General features: G+C 24.0%; 1 protein-coding gene across 3 annotated transcripts in view; it reads right to left on the bottom strand.

Annotated features, from left to right (window-relative positions):
• Window positions 1–19,259, bottom strand: part of LOC117178032 (organic cation transporter 1-like) — a 168,205-nt gene that overhangs the window by 98,106 nt on the left and 50,840 nt on the right. The gene's annotated exons all lie outside the window — the stretch shown is intronic.

The raw sequence follows: 19,259 nt of genomic DNA on the forward strand, positions 1-19,259 counted from the left end.
TTTTCCGGGTACAATACAAAGGGTTTGGATGGGGTAAAAAAATTATTAGGTAATATATTTTTAGAACCTTCTCTTTAATTGTTATAAATAACTAAAGTAGGTCAACTCTCAAACAAGCAGTTGAATTTTCAAACAAAAATGAAATAGTTATTTTAACCTAAAACTAATTTTTATTTTAAATAAAAACAGTTAAAGTGAATAAGAAAAAACGAATTTCCAACAAAATAGTTACATTTTCAACCAAAAAATTTAATTTTCATCAAAATAATTAATTTTCAAAGAAAATAGTTATATTTTTAACCAAATACTAGAATTATCGACCTGAAAAAATTAGTTAGAAAACCAAACAGTTGCACTTTTAACCAAAAAGATGAAATTTCTACTAAAAGAAATGAATTTTCTACTTAAAAAGAGAAATTTTCAAAAATAGTGTAAATTTTAATGAAAACAGAAATTTTCAGTCAATAAAGAAAAAAAGTTTCATTTAAAACGTAGAAATTCCAAAAAGGTGAATTTTCTACCAAATAGTTAAATTTTCAACAACAAAAAATGAATTTTCAACCAAATACATTAACTTTTAACTAAAAAGAGGAATTTTGAACCAAGTAGATTTATTTTCTATTGAATAAAAAAGATATTTGACTATTTTTAAACAAATATTGAATTATACACTAAAATGAAATCTCCAGAGAAGTTGACTTTTGAGCCAGAGGAATGAATTTTCAAACAAAAGATGGATTTTCATCTAAGAAAATTAATTATAGATCCAAAGATGCGCATTTTTAATAAAGTACATGAATTTTCAACAAAATAGATCAACTTTAAAAAAAAGTTAACTAAAGCGATAGATTTGTAATCAAAGAAATTAACTTTTAACCAAAAAAATTTAATTTTTAACTAAAGAGGTTAATTTTCTACAAGAAAGCCGAATTTTTAATAAACAATATTAATTTAAATTTAAATATTTAACTTTTCAACCAAATAATTGAAATTTCAAACTGAAAATACGATTTTTCTACAAAGCACTTGAATTTTCAACCCGAAAATATTAATCCCGAACAAAAAAGTTCATTTTCAATCAAATAGATGAATTTTCTACCGTAATAATTAAATTTTTAATCAAGGAGATTAATTTTCTATTAAAAAAATTATTTTTAAACCAAATACTTAAATTTTTACCTAAAATATAAATTTTTAACGAAGCGCATTCATGCTCTATTGAACAAAATGAATATTTAACCATTTTCAAACAAACAGTTGAATTGTTAACTGAAATGGAGCAATTTCCAATAAAAAATGGAAAATCTAAATTTTTAGTTAAAACAATTTATTTTCAACCAAAAAAATGAATTAAAAAAAAAAGTTCAATTATTACCTCAAGGAATGAATTTTTAACCGAAAGATAGATTTTCATCCAAGAAAATTAATTCTATACCAAAAAAGGCGTATTTTTAATATAATGCATGCATTTTCAATAAAATAGATGAAATTAAAAAATAAATTTTAACCAAAAACTAAATAGGTCCATTTTCAGTAAAAATAATTGATTTTTAACCAAAAAGATAAATTTTCAACTTTTTTCATTTTTAACTTATTTTCAATAAATAAAGTTAATTTTAATTTAAATAATTAAATTTTCTACCAAACTACTAAAAATTCAAACAAAAAATAAAAGTTCATTTTCAACTAAACAGATCAATTTCCTATCGAAATAATTTCATTTTCTACCAAAAAAGGATCAATTTACAACCAAGTAGTTGAATTTTTAAACTAAAGAAAATCAATTCTTAAATGAAAAAGGAAAATTTAAATTTTTATTTGAAGAAATCATTTTTAAATAATAAATCCATAATTATCAAACAAATAGTTGAATATCGAACCAAAAATTTTTACCTAAAAAGACTAAATTTCTTAGTTAAAAAAAATATCTTAAACTAAAAACAAACTATTTTTCACAAAAATAGTTAAATTTTTAACTAAAGAAAAAAATTGCAACCAAGAAGATTAATTCTTTACCCAAGAGGATGAATTTACAATGGAATACATAAATTTTCATCGATACAGATGAATTTTTAACTTAAAAAAAAACGTTCTCACCAAAAACGTAATAGAAACATATATTTTCAACCACAAAGACGAATTTTCAACCAACGAAATGAATTTCAAAACAAAGAGATTAATTTATTAACAAACTATTGAAATTTCAAAAAAAAAAAGATTCTACAAAACAGTTAAATTTTCTACCAAAATAGTTGAATTATCGAAGCAAAAAGATTATTTAAAAAAATAGATGTATTTAAACAAAACAAAAAAAATCAACAAAGTTCATCAACTTTCAATAAAAAAAATCTAAAATTCTACAATGGTTGAATTTTCAATTAAAATTATAAATCTTCAATCAAAAAATAAATCCATTTTTAACAACTAAGTTCAACGAGTTGATATTCCAACCAAAAAATATTTTTATTTAAAATAAAGAACACTTTATTTTAAATAACGAAAAATTTTAACAAAAACTGATTCTTCAACTAAAAAAGATTAATTTTCAACCAAATAGTTAAATTTTTAACCAAAAAAATTTCAGCTGAGTTGTAGCCAGAACAGATAATTGCATTTTTAAACAAAAAAAATTTCTTTAAAAATAGATCAATTGTCAAACTCAAAGGACCAATATTACACTTTATTTTGTATTTGAGATATTTCAAAACTATTTTTGATAAAATAAAAATTCTTCGTCGGAATCTTTTTTTGTAAAAAGTTCATTCTTAAGTTTTAAAAATAAAAATACATGGTTTTTTCGAAAGCAAATCGAGATATGAAAAAAGTCATAAAAGCCAAATTATTCTTTAGAAAAATTGCTATAAAAATCCACCCCAATGATTTTTAATTTTCACTTCATTTTCTTGAAAAATTTGACTTTTTGATTTCATTATAAATTTCATTCTTTATATTTCTTTCTCTCGATATAATGGTTCCAAGTAGAAAGAATATAATTTACTTATACCCAAAAGTTTTTTAAGATTAAAAATCTAAAAAAAAAAATTACAAAAAATAAATAAACGTGACTTTCAGTGAAATTAAATTTTTTTATAACTTCAGGCAAATTTTTAAAATTACGTCAAATTACCTTTTAAAAAATGATTGATGGTCAAAAAAGTGAAATCGATCTGAAAAATGTATAATCTATAATTTATTTAAAAAATGATATCAATAACAATTATTATTTAAAAATCAGGTCATTAATTTAAAAAATACTAACATTTCACGATTTACAAGTGAAAATGTTTATTCAAATAATTAAAAATTGGTTTTTAAATACGAAAATAGTTATGCTTTCCCGAATAATAATCATTTATTCGGAAAACAGTTTTTTTAAATTAGTCTTTGGCAAGAATTTTACGCTAAATTTATATATATTTAAAAAAATAATTTTCCGGGTACAATGCAAAGGGTTTAGACGGGGGTAAAAAATTATTAGGTAATATATTTTTGGAACCTTCTCTTTAATTGTCCGATAAAAAAATGAAAATAGAGAATTTATTTCTTCAAGAGTCTCACACAAAGGGGAATCGTTGCTCTCTAGGGAAAAGAAGTTTTTTTTTGGACCACCCTACTCCTCATGTAGTATTATTTTTAAAGTGAAACTCTCTTCTACTTTTTTAGGTATTTTCACTTTTCTAGCCAATGAAACGTTAAGAATTTTAATTATTTTACTAATTCAAGAATCAAAATTTACAAATCAGATAGGGGAGACCTCAATACAGTGGATAATCATTCATTAAAAATATTAACATGAGTAAAATAATTAATCAAATTTAATTATTATTTAGGACACTATACATTTATTCAAATTAAAATAAATATTGTTTTTCTTTTCTTTGGCCTTTTAATTAATTATTATTTACTGCAGGGACGTACCCCCAACTATTTTGTCCATTTATATATTTTTTAAGTAAAAAAAATCCTTTCGCAAAATAAATATCTAGATGTGAAGAAAACGTTTTATAAGTTGCGCAGTTTTTAGAAAAAAAAATTGTTTAAACATTGTTCGTGACGAATGCAAATCGTTTAAGCACGTGTTCGCGATAGCCGACAAGAATTTCAAATGTTAAAAAGGTTCACAAAGCAGCTCAACACTTGTCTAGTTCTCTAATTATGTAGATTTTTTAACACTCAAGAAATTTTATTCACATTAAAAAGTAATTGCTTTGATAAAATTTAATTTGTCGTAAAATTGTATTGAAATGTATTTAAAACAAAAATTTACGTCATTAAAAAACATTCCTAGCGAATTTATTTATGAACTTGTTTTTTTCCTTACCGAATTTATTTAACTAATAATAAAAAATACTATTTTAAAAATGAAATACGTTTTATAGTGTTATTCAAATTACTTTTTTTTTAAACTTTAATTATCAGAATAATTCCGAAAGTTCTCCAACGATTAGAAATACGATTTAGACAAGTTCTGCATTGGACTGCTGATTTATATAGTTATTTTTCGTAAATAAGAGGATTATGCCGCTATGATGATAAAAATCAATACCAATTTTAATCGAAAATTCTTAAAGTAAGTTCCGATTACATAGTACGAACATCAAATTGCACTATATTTTATCTATTTTTGTCAGATATTTATCATTCTAAGCTCAGATAATAGTTTCTAATCTTATCCCAAAAGATCTGAAAAAGTGTCAATATATTTTGAGCGCCCAGAAAAAAGATGATTTCATTCAAAGAAAATTCACTTTAATAACTGAAAAATCTTTGTTACCTTTCAATCAAAATACTTTAATTCTCAACTAAAGCAGATGAATTTTCAACCAAAAATCTTTATTTTCACGAAGAAGAAAAAGATTACATTTTAAGAAAACAATTGAATTTTAAATCAGGCATGAATTTTCAACCAAAATGACAAATCTTTAACTAAGAGAGTAAAGTTTTCAGTCCAAAAATAAAGGTTCAACAAAAAAAATAGCATGAGATCGATTTTCAACAAATTTTGTTTATTTGATTATTTTAAAAAAATTTTTTTAACTAAAGAGTTCAACTTTCAACGAAGTTGTTACATTTTTAACCAAAAAGATTAATGTCCTACCGAAAGCGACCAACTTTCAGCAAAATACATTAATTTTTTACCAAATAGTTAAACTCTGAACTCAAAAATATAAAACTACAATGAAAAACGGAAGTTTTTAATTTCCCGTTAAAAAAATTAAATTTCAATTATATAAAAAGATTTTTAATCAAAAAAGACAAATTTTTTTAAAAGTACGTGAGTTTTTAAACACATAATTAAGTTTTCAACTAAAAAAGGAAAATTGACAATCAAAAATTAATTAGTTATATTTTTAGTTTAAAAATATTCCAATTAAAAAAATTAATTTTCAAAAAAATATATAAATGTTCATACAATGTTATATCAAAAAAGTAGAATTTTTATAAAAGCACACGAGTTTGGATCAAACTAGTTGAATTCTCAAATAAAAAAGATAAATTTACAATAAAAAATAAACTAGATGAATTTTCAGTTAAAAAACTAAAATTTCAATTAAATAGAAAAAACAATGTTGAACCAAAAATGATACATTTTCAAAAAATTCTCTGACAAAAATGACAAAATGTTTAGCACATGAATTTTGAACCAAATAGTTGAATTTACAAGGAAAAAAGTTAAATTTACAATCAATAATAGAATAATCAGATGTTCAGTTAAAAAAATCAATATGCAATGCAAAAAACTGACCGTTTAATAAAAAATAAATTTTTAACACAAAAGATGTTTTGTTAAAAAAAACGATAAATTTACAATAAAAATGGAATATTTTAATTTTTTTACTTAAAAAGTTATTTTACAGAAAAATGAATTTTCAACCAAGAAAGGTCCTTTTTATAAAGTGTTCTATCAAGATAGACAAAAGACAAATTGTTTACAAATTGCATTGATTTTTAACCAAATCGTTCAATTTTCAACTAAAACAGATAAATTTATAATAAAAAATGAAATAGTTGCATTTTCAGTTTAAAAAAAATTAATTTCTAATAGAAAAAAAAAATTTTCAATCCGAAAAGATACATTTACAATTAAATATAGAATAGATCAATTTTCAGCTGTAATTATTTTCAAGGTATTTTCAAAATGTAAAAAAAAGTACGTGAATATTTACCAAATAGTTGAACCTTTAACTAAAAACGATAAATTTACAATTAAAAATAAAATAGTTACATTTTCAGTTTTAAAAAATTAATTTCTAATAGATAAAAACTTATTTTCAATCCGAAAAGATACATTCACAATCAAAAATAGAATAGATAAATTTTCAGCTGAAAAAATCAATTTTTAATTTTAAAAAACAACATTTTGAACCAAAAAAAGACAAATTTTCAAGCAATGTTCTAACAAAAAAGACAAATCTTTTACAAATTATATAAATTTTAATCCAAATATTTGAATTAACAAATAAAAAGTTAAATTTACAATGAATGAAAAAAAATCAATTCTCAATTAAAAACTGAATGTTCAATACAAAAATGAACTTAAAAAAAAGATAGATTTACAATAAAAAATTAAATAGTTAAATTTGTAGTTAAAAAATTTATTTTCAATTAATAATATATTTTTTTAATGAAAAATGACATTTTTTAAGCAATCTTCTATCAAGAAAGTCAAATTTTTAACAAAATACATGAACTTTTAATCAAATAATTGAATTTCCAACTAAAAAAGATAAATCTACAATAAAAAATGGAATAGTTTGATTTTCATATGACAAAATTAATTTTCAATTAAAAAAAGAATCTCTAAGAAAAAAAATGAATGTTCAAACAATATTCTATCAAAAAAGACAAAGTTTTAAGAAAGTAATTGACTTAATCAACCGAATAGTTGGATTTTTAACTAAACAAATATTCTTTAATTGAAATTTTTTTTTTAATTACTGAAAAAAATATTTATTGGCTCTCAGTCAAAATCTTCAACTAAAACAGATTAATTTTTAACCAAAAAACTTAATTTAAAAAAAAGACAAATTTTCAACAAAGTAAAATTTTAAAATAAAAATAGAATAGATAAGTTTTCAGTGAAAAAATTAATTGTCAACCAAAAAATTTGTATTTTCAAAAATATAGTGAAATTTTCAACTAGAAAGATAAATTTCTACCAAAGAAATTAATTTTTTTAATAAAATAATAAATCTTCAACTAAAGAAAATGAATTTTAAACAAAGCAATTCAACTTTCGATTTAACGGTTGAATTTTTAACAACAAAAATTAATTTCCAACTAAAAAAGAATCATTTTTAAACAGAAGGTTACATTTTTAATAAAAAAAATTAAATCGTCTAAAAAATGAGTTAAATGTTCATGTCAAAACACACTTATTTTACAAGTGTTGAATTAAAAAAAAAGTATTAAATATTTTGATCATTCAGACAAAAGATTCTTTGATTTAAAAAAAAATTATTCAAATCAATGAAAAATATTCATTTACTCTCAGTCAAAATATTTTAATCCCCAACCAAAAAAGGTAAATTTTCAACCGAATAATTGTATTTTTGACCAAAAACCGTAATTATTACCAAAAAAGGCGAATTTTTGCCAAAATACATAAATTTACAACCAAATTTTTAAAGTGTCAACTAAAAAAGACAAAGTTTTAACTAAAAAATTAATTTCGAACTAAGATAATGAATTTTTAATTGAAAAAAATTAATTTTTTACAAAGCAGTTCAACTTTCAACCAAATATTTTGATTTTCGAGCCAACAATACGAATTTTCTACGAAACAGATGAATTTTTAACCAAAGAAGAGGAAATTTGTGCAAAAATAGATAAATTTATAAGCTAAAAAGACAAATAAAGATCAAAATAATTAAATTTGCAAGAAAAAAATTTGAGTAAAGAAAATATTTTTAAAAACATTGTTCAACGAAATGTTTTTTTTAAAGGAAAATTTTCTTTTAATTTAAAATTATTTTTTGGATTTTGAAGTTATTATTGGGTTAATGAAAAAAATATATTAAAGAAAGAGTTTCTTTAATTTTATAAAACTATTTTTTTATAATATAATATTTTTTCCAGAATATACTTATACTTTTGCATTAATATTAAATTTTTATTTTAATTAAAAAATTACCATAGAATTTAAAATGGATACTTCAAACAAATTTAAAAAAAGGAAAGCATTGTACATTCGTTTTGAAAACAGAATTTGAATGATGAAAGAAGATTTAGATTTTTTTATTCCTTCGAATTCTTTAAATTAATTTTTGAATTTATACATTTGAAAGTCAGCCTGAAAATTGAATCGAATTAAAATACAAGTGCTTTAAATTATTTATTAATTCTTCGATTTAAGATTCTTTTGGATTTGAACACCTTAAAATTAAGTCTCTTTAAAATGAACTATGGAATTAATAACTCATCCTTTTTATTTTTTAAGTAAAAATATTTCAGATTATTAATTTTTTCGCTTGAAATTGGTTCTTTTTAAATTTGAAGTATTATGTATATTTTAATCACATGGTAATTTATAAGTCTTCCAATTTTTCTTGATAGGAATTTTTCACAAAAATAATTTTAGATAAATGGATAAACATACACATTTTATTTCCTAATATTACATTTTATAGTTTTTGTCCATGGAATTTCGGTTTTTGAGTCTTTTGTTATAAAAAAAATCCTCCCTAGTTCCGCTGGGATTCGAACCCAGATCTTCAGATTGCCGGGCTTGTGTTGGACTGCTGCTCTAGACTCTAGATCAGCCCTCAATCTTTAGACGTGGACGTGGGTTCGAACCTTAGCGGAGCCAGAGAGGAATTTTTTTCGCATCGAAACTCATTATATTTTAATTACAATTGATCAATTTATTAATTTCATGTTTTTATCCATTTAATAGTAAGTAGAGTCGATATGAGGGTTAACTTTTTATTTTAAATTCGTAATTTACAGCAAAAAAATTGTTATTAAGTTTACCTTATTCTGGTATCATATCAATTTGCATAAGCATATTTGAATCGAGTAATGAAATTCACGAATAAATTAAAAATGATCGTTTCACCTGACTTCATAATTAATAAATATTCCAATGAATCTCGAGGGCAATAAATCATTAATGCAAAGGTAATGAATTCTAACTTTGTTTCGACAGGTTCGCAGTTGAGTGGAGAGTATCGGAAAATTAAAATTCATTAATTGATACGAGAACGCCGCAGGATGGAGGAGATCGCGTTTCACTTTTAATGGTTTATTGGAAATTTGCCTCAATTCGATGTATAAATAAAATAACTAAGCTATGCAGTATATAAAACAATATTAATTAATTTGGGTTATATTGAAATTATGTAGATTTCATTATCAGAAACGTGATTTTTTTTATTTTGAAGCTTTTATGTACAGGGGAGACTTGTGTTTACTGGGTACGAGCACACACTGGATAATGTCAATTTTTCATGATAGGAATAATAATTAGTCACATTAATCATTTTTTCAATGAGTAATTAACTTAGAATTCTTGTAAAAAAATATTAGACAAGATTAATATCATTCCTATTATGAGAAAATTTACATTATTCAGTATGAACTTATATCCAATTTGTTATTAGTTTCCCTTTTTCTATTTTTTAGCTGAAATTATTTTTGACAAAACTAAATGTTGAATTTTAACAATTTACTGGAGAATTGTAGGTTTCAGAAGCTGTTTTTATAGAATAAGATGAAAAATAACTTTTTCCGAGAAAAATATGACAATTTTCTATTTGGTTACTTGAAATATTTATAACAATGTTAATCATTACGTGTAAAAAATATTTTATATTTTAGTCATTCCTATTATAAAAGTTATAAGATGAATAATAATTTTGTATAAAAAAATACATGCATATTTTCTAGTTGTTAAATGAAATTAATTATAACAAAGCAGATTTATTAGGAAAATTATTATAAATAAAATGAATCAAATCAATTAGGAGTTTACTAGTTTCTGGCATTTAATAAGCTTGAGAAGTTACTTCAATACATAACAGACTTTGATTTCTTTGGAATTTTATGAATTTCTCTCAATTTCTCTGAATTCCTCTGAATTCCCTGAGATATCTGAATTGGTTCCTTAAAATTGCGAAGTTCTCTTAATAATCTGAATTCCTTGAATTCCTTGAATTCCTTGAATTCCCTAAATACATACAATTTCCTGAATTCCAAGGGTTTCAAAATAATGCTAAGAATTCAGAAGAATTTATAGGAATTAAAGGAATTTAGGTCTTTCCGAGAAATCAGAAGAATCCATATAAATCAAAGAAATTAAGGGATTTAATAGAATCCAGGAAATTTAAAGAGATTAAAGAACTTCCTCAATTCTTTGAATATTCTGAATTCAGAGAATTCTAGGAATTTCAAGAAGTTAAGGAATTCAGATAATTTGGTAAATTCAGAGCATCTAAGGAATTCTATAAATTAACAGAATTCATAATATTAAAGGAATTCAAGGAAATGGCAGTAATTGAGGATATCAGGATATTCAAGGTATTCAGAAGAATTCCTATAAATAGAAGGAATTAAGTAATTAAATAGAATCCAGAAGATTTCCTGAATTCCATGAATATTGTGAAATCAGAAAATTCAAAGAATTCTAAGAATTCAGATGATTCGGCAAATTAAAAGCATCTGAGGAATTAAATAAAGTAAGAGAATTCACAATGTTAAAGGAATTTAAAAAATTCGTACAAGATTGAAGATATCAGGATATTCAAGGAATTCGGAAGAATTCAAATAAATAGGAGGAACTTAGGAATTTTAAAGAATTTAGAGAATTTCTTGGATATTCTGAATTCCAAGAATTCAAATAGTTCAAGGAACTTAGTAGACAATTCGGGGAATTCAGAGCATGTAAGGAATTCAAGAAATTAAGAGAATTTGCAATATTAAAGGAATTCAAGACATTCGTAGAAATTAAGGATATTAAGAATTTCAAGGAATTCAGAAGAATCCGTATAAATAGGAGGAATTCGGGAATTTTAAAGAATTTTCGGACTTTCTTGAGCACTGAATTCAGTTATTTTTATTATTCTGAATTTAGAAAATACTTGGAATTCAACGAATTCAATGACTTCGAAGAATTTTAGGAATTTTATTCAAAGAATTCAAGGAATTTAGAGAATTCGAATAATTCGAGGAATTCAGAGTATCTCAGGATTTCAGTAAATGCAGAGAATTCACAATATTAAAGGAATTCAAGGAATTCGTAGCAATTAAGGTTATCAGGATATACAAGGAATTCAGACAATTTCACGTGGTTCCGAACATTTAGATCATTCAGCCAAATTCAAGAATTCAAGTAACTGATCAAATTCAGAATATTCCAGAAATGCAGGGAATTCACAATTTTAAAGAAATTCAGGGAATTTGTAATATTCAACAAATTCAAGGATGTGAGAGAGTTAAGAAAATTCACGGAATCCAAGGAATTTGGGTCATTCTGAAAATTAAAAAAATTAAAAGAATTTCAGGAATTCAGAACATTCAAAGAATTTAGGAAATGCTGAATATTCAAGGATTCCAGGAAATTCAGAAAAACCACGGATATTAAAGACTGAAAAAATTTAGAGAAATTTAAGAGATTTAGAGAATTCAAGGAACTGATGAAATTCAAAATATTCCAGAAATTCTAAATATTTCAGGAATTCAGGGAATTAAGCATATTCAACAAATTCGAGGATCTCAGGGAATTCATAGAATTCATAGAATTCAGAACATCCAAAGATTTAAGAGAATTCAAAAAATTAGAGAATTCTGATTATTAAAGAATTTTAGAGAATTCGAAGAAACTGAGGATATCAGGATATCCAAGGAATTCAGAGAATTCAGCGATTTCCGAGCATTTAGGTAATTCAAGAAATCAAAAAAAATCAAAGATATTTAGGACTTCAGAAGAATGATTTCAAAAATTTAGAGAATTCAAGGAATTAATGATACTCAGGATATTCCCCAAAATTCAGGAAATTTGAAATGATTAAGGAATTCAGGGTATTCAGAATATTTCACAAATTTGAGAATTTCAGTGAATTCATTGAATGAAGCGAATTAATTAAATACAAGATTTTCATAGAATATGGGGAATTCATAGAATTCAGGGAAATCAATGAATGCAGGATATTCAAAGATTTCAGGGATTTCCAGAAATTCAGAGAATTGAAAATATTAAAAGAATTCAGGCAATTTGTAGAAATTAAGGTTATCCGGATCTGAGAAATAACGTCATCCAAGAAATACAAGAAGTTCAAAGAATTTCAGAAATACAGAACATTCAAATAATTCAGAAAATGTATAATAATCAAAGATTTAAGGATATTGAAGGATTACAGGGAATTCAGAAAATTTGAGGAATTCAGATGATTCAGAGAATTCAAAGAATTTCAGGAATTCAGAAAATTTGAGGAATTCAGATGATTTAGAGAATTCAAAGAATTTCAGGAATTCAGAAAATTTGAGGAATTCAGATGATTTAGAGAATTCAAAGAATTTCAGGAATTCAGATGATTTAGAGAATTCAAAGAATTTCAGGAATTCAGAACATGCAAAGAATTCAGGGAATTCATAATATTCAAGGATATCAGTAAATTCAAAGATTTCAAGGAATTCAGGAATTCATCATATTCCAGGAATTTAAAGAATTGAGCGAATTTCTGGGATTTCAGAGCATTTAGATAATTCGAGGATTTAAAAGGATCCAGAGAATTTCTGGGATTTCAGAGGGATTAGGAATTCAAATTATTTCAGAAATTCCGGGTATTCAGAGAATTCAAGGATTTTAGAGAATTCCAGGGGTTAAGGAGCGCTTAGGGAACTCAAGGAATTTCAAGAATTCAGAATATTCCAGAAAGCCTGAGAATCCGGAGAAATCAAGGATTTCATAGAATCAAAGAATTCAGAAATTTTAAAGAATTCAGAGAATCTGTCAAATTTTCATTGCTCTAGACATAAAATTCTATTTTATTTTTTACCATCTACCCAATTTGATAATCTCGAATCTAGAAGAAAAGTTTAATTGAAAATTGAATTTAGATATTAATTTCACAACATCAAAAATATTTAAGAAATTATATAATTGTAATTGGTGTATCTTAAACAAAAAATAAATTTTTATTATACGAATAGTAGCTAATATTCAATAACATAACCTTAAAATAAATATTCGATTTATGTTACTCAATTAAAAAACAGTTAAAATTAAATCTTTATGTAATTTAATATTGCGACGAAAATTAATCAGATAATAATTCATAATAAATTAATGAAAAATAGTTTTTTAAGGTTTATTTGTTTAATTAAATTTAAACTATAGTAATTTTTCATAGTTGCAAATTAATTGTTTAAATTAAAAATGTAACTATACTATTTTTTGTAAGAAATCACGTATCTTGATAAAAAGTCGTCTTTTTCAATAGAGAATTAATCTTCTTGGTTAAAAAACCATGATTTTGGTTCAAAATTTAAGCATTTGTAAAAAAAATCTTTATTTTAGTTGAACATTTATCTCTTTGGATAAAATTTTAACTATTTAGTCAAAAAAATTGTTTTTATTAAGGGTTTATTTTTTTAATTAAAGTAAACTACTGAAATTGAAGAGCCGTCATTTTAGTTGAAAATTCATCTCTTATGATTGAAAAATCAATTAGTTTCTTAAAAATTCTTTTTTTGTAGTTAGAAATTAATATTTCAACTGGAAATTAAACTATTATATTTTTTATTGAAAATCGATCTTTTTTAATTAAAAATTCTACCACTTTGTTGAAAACTGATGTAATTTGTTGAAAAATCGTCGTTTCCGATAGAAAGTTAATCTTCTTGGTTGCAAATTCTTGTTTTTTGTTGATAATGTAACTATTTATTTGCAAAATTTTCAAATTAGTTGAAAATTCAGCTCTTTGGTTGAGAATTTATGTATTTTTTGAACATTCATCTTTTTTGCTAGAAAATTAACTCTCCTAGTTAAAAATTCATGTTTTGTTTGGAAATTCTTTATTTTAGTTCGTCCCTTATCATTTTTTGTAAAAATTCATTTTTTTTGTAAACAAATTGATCTTCAAGGTAAAAATTTAAATTTTTTTGAAAATTCTCCTGTTTTTTCTAAAATTCTTCATTTTAGTTAAAAATTCAATTCGTTGGTTAAAAACTTGACAATTTATTTTATAATTGAAAGTTAATCATTCCTTTGGAAAATTCATCCATTTGGTTAAAAATGTAATTAGTTTTTTGAAAAAAAAATTTTCCGTTGAAAATTAATTTTCCAACTAAATTTGAACTGTTTGATTTTTGTTTGAAAATTGATCTTTTAGATTGAAAATTTAACTATTCATTAAAAAATAGTTCTTTTTGGTTGATGATTTATTTTTTTACTCAAAAGTGAACTATTCCAGTTGAAGATTCATCATTCTATTTGAAAACTCATCTTCCTGGTTGAAAAAATAATTATTTAGTTAAAAATACTATTACTATTATTATTATTATTATTATTATTATTATTATTATTATTATAAGATTTAAAATAAATGATGCAGTTCCACTTCGAATAAAAAATAATAATTCTAATAAATATAATATAATATTCAACTGATTCTAATTCTATAAATTTTAATAATCGTAATAATAATAATGATTAATATTCTTTTAAATACGAAAAATTTGATTATTTATTAATGTTTAAGAGCAAATTGTAAAAGTTGGTTTCCTGATCCTTGACACTAAAGTAATCCTATCGCTTTCAGAGCGGATAGATGAGTACGCACGTACGGCGTGCGTCTCTCATTGTTAGTTACAATTACTGGCTAGTGACGTCACAAGTGCAAACAATGTCATCTCATTTCGCACGCCTTCGCCCTCGAAGCTCATCTTGTTTACGCCATTCGTAACACTTCTTTTCGCGCCTCGTTTCGTCCTATTGTCCATTTTTCTTCTTTCTTTCTTTCTTTATTAAAAAAAAAACCTATTGAAGAGCCCTCTAGAAATAAAAGGAGAGGTGATGCTAAATACTGCTCTGATGAGAGGAAACTGAGTAGGAAATTACTCCGGACTGCATAGGATTAATCTGGATTACATCAATTTATGAATTTATTTTCTATCGAAAAAAAAATTTCAAGAAAATCTATGTGTTTTCAATAAAGTAGTTAAATTTCTAAAGATAAAAAAAGATGAATTTTCACCAAAAAATCGAAGAGCTCAATTTTCAGTGGAGAAAATTAATTTTCAACCAGGAAAACGAATTTTTGAGAAAGTAATTAAATTGTCTACCGATTAGGTGAATTTTCAACTAAAATTATGAATCTCTAAATAGATTAGTTTAATTTTAAACAAACAAGAAAAAAATGTTTTAATTTTCGAATAAAAAAAAATTTAACCAAATAGATACATTTTTTACAAAAAAAATAGTAATAATTTTTACCAAAATACATAACTTATTAACTAAAATAAAGCATTTCCAAAGAAATTTTTGAATTTTCAACAAAACAGACTTTCAACCAAAACGAGAAATTTTTAACTGAAATGATACATCTTCAACAAAAAGATAATTTTTCCACTAACATGAAGAATTTTCAAACAATTAATTGAATTTCAAACCAAAAATATTATATTTTAACCGAGACATTAAACTTTTTAGAGGAAATGATAAATTTTCATAAAAATACGTGAATTATCAACTAAAATAAAAAAATTTTAATGTTTAAATTTTCAACCCAGTAGTAAAATTATTAACAGAAAAAAACATTTTTCAATCAAAAATGTAATAGTTTAATTCTCAACTTATAAAATCAATTCTCTACGCCAAATAAAAAATTTTTCACATAACAGTTAAATTTTCTACCAAAAAGACAAATTTTCAACCACACAGTTTAATTTAAAGTAAAAATGAAAAATTTGTAAAGCAAAATGGAATAGGTACATTTATTAAAAATTTTTTTATTTAATTTTCAAACAAAAAACGTACATTAAACAAACCAGTTATATTTTCAAACAGCAAGATGAATTTTTGCATAAAATGATAAATCTTTAATAGTAATATTTAATTTTTTAGTTGAAAAATAAATCATCAACCAAAAAAAAAAGATTTTTTAATAAATAGTTAAATTTTCAAGCAAAAAGATATATTTTCACACAAATATATAAATTAACAAGTAATCTAAAGAGTTTTCAAATAAAAAACTTTACTTTCTCAACTAAAACAATGAAATTATAATCAAGAAAAATCATTTTTGATAAAAAAATACGAATTTGCAACAAAATACATAAAATTTTGAACCAAATAGTTTAATTTCCAACTAAAAAAGATTCACTTGTAATAAAAAATGGAATAGCTACATTTTAAATTAAAAAAATTACACCTTGATACAAAAAAAACGTATTTTTAACAAATTAGTTAAATTTTTAACCAGGACGATGAATTTTCAATTTAAATGATCAGAATTCCATTGAAAAAGTTCATTTTTAAGTTAAAAAATAATTCATCAACTAAAAAACAACGATTTTTCAAAACATAGTTAAATTTTCAATTTAAAAAAATCAATTTTCAACCGAAAATAGAACACGATATTTAAATTTTAAGTTAATAAATAAGAATTTCGCCAAAAAACGATTTTTCATTGAAAACGTAAAAAATTTCAACCTAAAAGTTAAATTTTCAAATAATGTGAAGAATTTTCAATCAAAAAGTTGAATTTTCAACTAAAAAATTAGTTTTTAACCAGGAAGATTATTTTTTTTCAAAAAAATGATTATTTTCACCAAAATATATAAATTATAAAATAAAATAAAGAATTTTTAAACAAAAGTTAGAAATTTTAATTGAAAAAGATACATTCGTAAAAAAATGTATTAGTTACATTTTTAATTTGAACAACTAGTTTTTTACACAAAATAAAAAATTTTTAACAAAATAGTTGAATTTTCATTCAAAAAGACCAATTTTCTTAAAAATAAATAAATTAGCAACTAATATAAAGAATTTTCAATCAAATCTTTGATTTTTGAAACAAATCCATTAATAATTTTTAATAAAAAAGACGAATTTTCAGCAAAATAAATCAAATTCTAAACCAAATAGTTTAATTTTCAACTAAAAAAGATAATCTTGTTAAAAAATGGAAAAGAACAGTTCAATTAAGTGAATTTTGAATCAAATATTGCAAATTTAAACAAAAAACACGGATTTTTTTATAAAAAATGGAATAGTTACATTTTTAATTAAAAAAAATTATTTTTCATCGCAAATTAAAAGAAATAGTTAAATTTTTAACAGAAAAAGATGAATATTCAAATAAAACTACGAACATTCAACTGCTATAGTTCAATTTTAATTTAAAAAAAAAACTTTAAAAAAAATGATTTTTCAAAAAAATAGATAAAATTTCAATCTAAGAGATAAATTTTTAATTAAAATCACGATTTTTAAGCAAATGTGTGAATTTTTAATCAAGAACATGATCTTGTAACCAAGAAGATTCTCTACCAATCAACCATAATACTGGTTAAATATGCCCTTAATATTTTATCTTGTTAAAGTAATCAGAATTCTGATTATTTTAATCAGAATTTCCGGTTAATTTGTCCAGAATTCTCGTTGCTCTAACAAGAAAAAATAGTAAGGGCATATTTACCCAGGATTCTGGTAAATTTTACCAGGCATTTTTTAAATGCTTAACCAAACAAATTACTTTCACCCACAATTTTGAATGCCCTTTCAAGTAGATTAATTTGTCACCAAATAATTAAATTTCAATCAAAAACATGAATTTGCAACGAAGAAGATTAATTTTGAACTGAGAATTACGATTTTTCAAACTAGATTAAAATTAGATTACTCTAGATCACAAGGGGATTACTCCGGATTACTAGAGAGTACTCCATATTATAATTGGATTACTCTAAAGTACTCCGACCTACAAGTGGATTAGACTAAAGTACTCCGACTTACACGTGGATTACTCCGAAATGTCTGAATTAGAAGAGGATATCTATGAAATACACCAGATTACAAGTTTATTGATCTGGAGTACTCCGAATTCCAAGCGGATTACTTTTTAGTACTTCAGATTACAAGTGGATTACTTTTTATTACTTCACATTACAAGTAGATTAGGATGGATCACTTCAGATTACAAGTTGATTACTCTGGAGTACCGCGGATTACTTTGGAGTGATCCAGATCACTAGTGGATTTACTTTTAAGAAGATGTGGATTACTCTGAATTATCTGCATCACAAGTGGTTACTAGCAAGTACCCCAGATTATAATTGAATCACCCTAGAGTACTCCAGATTATATTTGGACTCCCGATTATAATAGAATTAGTCTAGAGTACTCCAGATTATAATTGGATTACTCTAGAATACTCCGACCTACAAGGGGATTACTCCAAATCATCTGAATTACAAGCGGATTTCTCCTCAATACACCAGATCACAAGTTTAAAACCCTGCAGCACTCTGACTTTCAAGTGGAATACTTTTTAGTACTTAAGATTACAAGTGGATTACTTTGTATTACTTCAGATTAAAAGTGGATTAGGATAGATCACTTCAGATTACAAGTTGATAACTCTGAAGTACTTAGGAATACAAGTAGATTACTCTGAAGTACCGCGGATTACTTTGGAGTGATCCAGATCACTAGTGGATTTACTTGCTAGTAGATGTGGATTATTCCGAATTATCTGCATCGCAAGTGGTCACTAGCGAGTACCCCAGATTATACTTGAACTACTCTAGAGTGGATTACTTTTTGGTTCTCCAAATTACAAGTAAATTATTATGAAGTACTTCAGATTAAAAGTGTATTTCACTGGAATACTAAGGAATATAAGTAGATTACTCTGGAGTCCCGTGGATTACTTTCGAGTACTGCAGATTATAAACTGATTTCGCTAGAGTAGTCTTACCAACAAGCAGATTACTCCGAATTATCTGACTTACAAGTGGATTACCTTGTAGTAATACAGATTACAATTGGATTACTCTGTAGTATTTTAAATTATAAGTTGATTGCGTTGTAGTAATCCAGATTACAAGTCGGTTTCCTCTGGAGTTCTTGGTCTTACAAGTGGATTACTCTTGAGTACTCCAAATTACAAGTGGATTACCCGTACTCTTCGCCCCTCGGCGGAAACTTTATTCAATTCAAAAGGTTTCAGTTGCGGTTTTAATTTAATTTTCTTTTTTCTTTTATTTTACTATTTATATTTATTTTATTAAAAATAATCTCTGACATTATCACC

This window comes from Belonocnema kinseyi, chromosome 8 (genome assembly GCF_010883055.1).
Source record: "Belonocnema kinseyi isolate 2016_QV_RU_SX_M_011 chromosome 8, B_treatae_v1, whole genome shotgun sequence".
NCBI classification, from domain to species: Eukaryota; Metazoa; Arthropoda; class Insecta; order Hymenoptera; family Cynipidae; genus Belonocnema; species Belonocnema kinseyi.